The following is a 6000-nucleotide window of genomic DNA, read 5'->3' on the forward strand; positions in this document are numbered from 1 at the left end:
AGATTAAACTGAATATATATATTTATTACTTGAGATATATTGTATAGTATTTGTATATCGTCTGATATCCCTTGTATATTCTTTGTACATATACACGGAATATCCCTTTACCTAGTACAGGCCAGACCATAATATTCGTTCTCCTATTGGACAGCGATCCCCTAGGCGCCACAGCCATACCCCCAATGTCTAGTTCAAAGTCACCGCTAAGACATGCCTGGACATGCCCGGTTCTGCGCAAGAATACGAGACAGAAATAAGGCTGGTACTAGATTGTTCACCTTACGTATAAATACGGCGCAGGTGAATACAGCAGTATGTTAACCAATAAGTTGAAGCCTCACACCACGATACAACGTGCTGTGAAGTGGGCCCGTTTTGCCCCAAAATAGAGCCTTGAGACCGCGTGCAAATTGATAGCTGAAGTGTCAGAGTTTAACGCTGTATCGTCGAGTTCGACCTATTCTATTATTAAGTAATAGTCTATTATGTATAGTGTATCGTGCGGCTACCGTTCTACAGTGACCAGCATTACCAACGTTTCATCGTACCGAGCTAGTGTGCTTATCCAGGCTGGGCGGCCTAAACTGGTGCCGTCATCCGAGGAGCCCTAGATGAGAACCGTGTGGATATGTACACTGGATAACCTACCCGGCGACTACAGAGCCCTTTTCGGCTGGATTATATTTGCTTTGGTCCTGTAGCTGTTGGAGCGGAGAATCGTCTACACCCACTGCTGTGTGGGATTTACCCTGTGAGGAGCACCGTCGAGCCCGCCTCTAGGACCCCTGAGGCTGGCTAGCTTTCCTCCATGCGGCACTGCATACCGGAGAATAGCTGTTGTTCGTCTGCGGATCAAGGGATTATTGCACTGTCTCCTGTACCTGGAGTCTCCTTATTCCTCGTTGACCCAGACTTTCGCTACCGACAAATCCTCTCCCCTGCTGGCCTACAACCGGAGGGACCCTCTTAGTATCTCCAGCTGCCCTACTAGTGTACCATATATAATTCTTATGATACAGGTGGTATTAATTATCTCCTGCGTAATATTCTCATGGACTTACGCTCTTGACCTATTCATGCACATTCTTCGCCTTACAAGCGCAACTCTCAATCTTGATAAGTAATGTAAGATAATCTTCGTGCTGCTAATAAATATTCTTCTAAACAGTATTTCTTGTGAAGCCGTGTTATTGTGGAGGTGTTCATCTCATATACATGTGTACTGTATGGCCAGTAGTAATGTACATAACTCAGTAGTGGTTTAATGATACCATACTTATTCAATACAGTCAGGGAATTGTACCCCTCAGTTACAAATATGATTATATACAATATGCCATATATATATAGTATTCACAAAACAAAGTCTTTCTTTTCTTTTTATCCATTATGTAAATTTTTTTGGTTTGATATTTTTTCTTTTTACAGTAGGCTATTGAATCTCAACAACAAAGACAAATTACTTTCATTCACAATCACACTTCCATAAAGGTTTTCACACATATCACATTAAGGTAGTGTAGGAATTACATATTAGTATGCCACACACACTTACACAATACTGAATCATGGTGTATAACTTTTTTTTAAAGAATGTATTCAATTTTTTTTTGTAAAACGTGCCAGTATGTACCAGTTACTCTGCTGAATAGTTAACCCTTGAATCACCACTGACATCCTTATGCCCTTGTGCTTTTAGTTGTTATCTGGAATGTGTCATGCCTGGACGTGGTAAATTGACACTCCAAAAGAACCTCTTAAAATAGAGAAGACATTCAGACGTATTGCCATCAAGCTGCCAAGATATTAACATTTTCAGTTCCATGATGATTAACCACAAAATACAAAATAAAAAAAAGATAATAATAATACTAATAAAACGGCTAAGGGTGGGGAATCACCAGTGAACTTGTGCTTTGATTCCATTCGGTATAATTATGATGAATTATTTCTCCAATAGTTCACTGCATAATACCTGGAAGAACAAATCCGCTTCATGACTGAGTCAACTGATGTAAACAATAATGCAGATATGCTTCTATCCATCATAACTCACACAGGCACTTGAATGATCCAGGGTGTGCTATACTGTACAAGAAACAGAAGCAGGTCTGTTCCAACAGGATGACCACACTAAAACCCTAACAGTTGAGATACAGTGCCACAGGTCAGTGGGCAGTCTAGCCCCCCCCCCCCCCCCACATAAGCAGAGAGCATCACTTCCTGCTGTGATGGAAGGTGTGGAATAATATAGAAGAAAAGTTGAGATCCAAGGCAGCTCTACACATTTTAAAAAGCCTTTATTTGTTGGCTTACATTATTTAGAATTCTTTTAAAAAACCGACATGTTTCGGCCTACACTTGGCCTTCTTCAGGGTGTGGAATAATATATTGATCCCCCAACTCTCATGTAAAGACATTCCCCTCCCCTTTATCCCCTATCCTATCCCCCCCCCCCCCAATTTGACCCCCCCCCCCCCCCCCCCCCCCCTTTTAACTATATAAGGCTCCTCCCGACAGCATTCCTGATCTCTACCTGGGCCATTTCAGCTGATCACCTAGGGCGGGAACCTCAGCCATTCTCCCTAACTACTATTTGTACATTTCTGATATTCACAATATCCCACAAAGGCCCCTTCCACGTCGCTGCCAGGGGAGCCACAGAGGCTGTCCTCCTCACAGCTCATGTCCTCACACGAGTCCTCGCTACATACGGAAGAAGAAGAAAAAAGAGAAATGTTACCATCAATCAACACAAAACTATTTAAATCCGTCTTTCCACATATCGCTCCTAATTTACACGTACACATGTCGGTACCAGAAATAAAACCAGTTACTGCTAGTTGGTCTTTCTACCTCTAGGCCACCCTGCCACTGGGGGAGAGATTATACCATTAGTTGTATCTATGGAGTTAGTCATCAGTTAAAAAATGTGGATGCACCAATAGCACCTTGACCTTTCAATGCAGATATTGATTCAGAGTCCTAGACTTTAAGTATTGGTCAACAGCCGATACGGAGTAAGGATCTTAGTGCTGGGCGATATGGCCAAAAATGATATCGCGATAACGATATCGATAACGATATATTACTCGATAATAAAAAAAATCGAGTATTAAAAAAAAAGATAACCGATGTATGTTTATTTTGCAGCAATTCTTTGTCGTTGCCGCCATCTTTAGTGTTACATCCCCTCACACTCCAGTTCTCAGGTTGCAGCTGGTTTGAAAGCGAAAGTAAACCGGCTTCTCTGCTGGCTGTGGCTCCAGAGGAGTTGAACAGTTCTGGCTCTGCTAGTTTCTTTTCTATCTTTTGGCGCTTTTTTGGTGGACAAACCACCACACATGTGCACCGTGACTCGTGACTGGAGACTAGCTCTGCTAGCACACATAGCCTACTGTGTACAGACTGTTTCAAACTGTATTTTAAATTAGAAAGCAAACAAAATAAATGGACAAGAGAAAAATAAATCTCAATCTGGTCAGTATTGTCATTTGGACAAGCAAAGCCATTACTTTAAGTTGCAGGCAAGAAAGACAAGTCTGTCCACTGTCTCTGGTTTTAAAACTGCCCTGTTGCAGGTCACAAAAAATAAAATAAAAATAATTCGATATTTTTTTTCTCTATCGATTATTAAAATATATCGCGATAATTATCGTTATATCGCCCAGCCCTAAAGGATCTGATTAATTACTTTTACTGAACAATAGACAGAGCATTCGTTTGGGATCACTCAACAAACATTTTTGAGAGATAATCCTCCCCCCTAACAGTATATTCAATCAAAATAAGTGCAATAGGAGTGAGGCAGCACAACTGAACTGGTCAGTCACCTCTCAGTCTCATCCCAGCTCCCCTCTGGAATGGTTGGCATATTGTTGACCAGTTTATAAAAAGTAACTGTGTATTTACTCGTCCAACCTTGTTGGAGTGCATCACAGACCCGAAAGGGGCTAACCATCCCTCTTCTCCCCCACTCTTATTACTTTGGAGATATTGATTTTTCCAATGCTACTCATTACCTGCGCCTTCTCCACCTGCTCTATACTTATACATACTACAATGTTTCCAACTCTCAAAACTTTTGCATACTTCACTTCTCCTAATTGCTCTCGTGAGTTTTCTTAACTTTAATTGCCCAATTTTTTTTAACTCTCCATTCTCCCTCAAATCTCACCACTATAAATCAGCAATTCTGTCAAGTCCTTCCTTTGCCCTACCCTCAGCCCCACTTGAGCTACTGCCCCTCTCTCATGACCCTTACCCTCCTTTTACAGTCCTTCTCCCCCGAGCTCCTCTCCCACACTACACTCCATACTGTATTACTGTCACTATCCATCTCCTTTCCTGTGGCAGCGCTGCTCCCAGTCCAGTCGGTGTGTCGCTCAGGGTTTCCGTTAGAAAAAATTGTTGCCGGTCTCCGTGACCTGCAAGATTTCAACTACCGGACAAATGAGATTAATTCCGGTCATAGTTTATTGAGCTTTAAAACAATTGAGATAGGCAGGCTATATAAAGAATGTCATCCTCAAGGCATGTAGATTTATAATATTATTACTTAAAACTAGGCTACTTTTGCGTATACAGTCATTAATATATTCCAAATAAAATAAGTCCCTCGATACTCCGTCTCCGTGCTGCTGCTGACTTGAAATAAAATAGACCGCGTATGTGGCAGTCGGTCGGACACTAAACAGCAGTCTGTTATAATCACATTTTTATGAGCTAACGAATTCCGTTATATTGGACATTTGTATTAATTATATCAAGCGAAGAACTGAGAAAGCAGAGAGCCGGCAACATTATCGTGGTTTGCGTGACTACTCTCTCCACCTCAATGTCACGCGGTCGAAAAGGGCGCTTGTCTATTGGACAGTGGAAATGTGTGTGTGGCTGCGATCCTGTGTGTGCGCGCGCGCGTGTGTGTGTGTCTGTGTGTGTACTGCGGAGCCCAGATCAGCGGAGCCGAGTTTTGACATGGCATTGATCCATTGTTCTATTGAAGCACATTACTTTACCACCATCCTCTCGCTAAACAACTTGTAGACCACGGTGTTTTTATGAGTGCCCACAAGTAGCCGTTTTAATAATATAATAAGCCGCGCGCCTCGGTAATAATAATAAGCCGCGTTTTTTCTTCCTTCTTCCCAAGATGCACAGACATAGATAGATAGATAGATAGAGAGATAGATAGAGAGATAGATAGATAGATAGAGAGATTAGATGCAGTGTGCTTGTTTTGCAGTGAGTGCTGCGAGCAGTGGTAATAATAATCACTTCCTATATTTGGTTCGCGTTTGGTCCGATGAAGCGAACCGAGACCTACGTTTTTAAAGCTCTCGCTGACAACGTCGTTGTCATTATTAGAAGCAACGAGGAAACAAATGTAATGATCGTTTCGTTCATCGCATAGGCTATTTAATTTTAGCCTATTTTAATACAATTCAAATAATCAAATTGTGCTTAGACTCAGGGAATTATTTTCACCGGACATTAAGACCGGAGAAATTAAATATGTCGGACTTCAAGAGATTTTGCCGGACAAATACCGGTAATTACCGGCTAACGGAAACGCTGGTGTCGCTCCCGCTCTCACTGTCCGCCATGGCTCGCAGTCGCAATCTATAATAATCAGCCCCAAATTACATCGACTGGCGGCTGTGTTTCTCCGCCGCTCTTCACCCTCCCTCTCCCTCCCCTCTCTCTCTGTGCTCAAAAAAAATGGGGGAAATCTAGTTTGTGGGGTCCTTCTAGCTAGCATCTAGTAGCCAACAACTTCCGCATTCACAATCTGTCCAAGGATACTCTACTACACCTGCCTCGTCTAGACTCAGAGCAGGAGAAGGTGGCATTACCTCCTCCAACAAGTGGCGTCCTTTCAGTAAAAGGCAATGTATGGTGAGGAGGGGGGGGGGGGGGGGGGTTGAAGGTGATTTTTTTGTCAAATCGGTTGTGCAATAGTCACTTTTGGTGAGTTGTTTCTATACAATTCAGTTA

The 6000-nt window shown here is 42.4% G+C and overlaps 1 pseudogene across 1 annotated transcript in view; it reads right to left on the bottom strand.

Moving 5' to 3' along the window:
• LOC311226166 (kinesin-like protein KIF15-A) overlaps positions 1 to 5609 on the bottom strand; it is a 28301-nt pseudogene extending 22692 nt beyond the window's left edge. Inside the window, exons 1-2 of the transcript in view lie at positions 5563 to 5609; positions 2631 to 2709 (exon numbers count right to left, since the gene is read on the bottom strand). The product of the transcript in view is annotated as a kinesin-like protein KIF15-A (transcript). The remainder of the gene's footprint in view (positions 1 to 2630; positions 2710 to 5562) is intronic.
• Between the last annotated feature and the right edge of the window lie 391 nt (positions 5610 to 6000).

Source organism: Notolepis coatsorum (genome assembly GCF_963971535.1).
Source record: "Notolepis coatsorum genome assembly, chromosome: 3".
NCBI lineage: Eukaryota > Metazoa > Chordata > Actinopteri > Aulopiformes > Paralepididae > Notolepis > Notolepis coatsorum.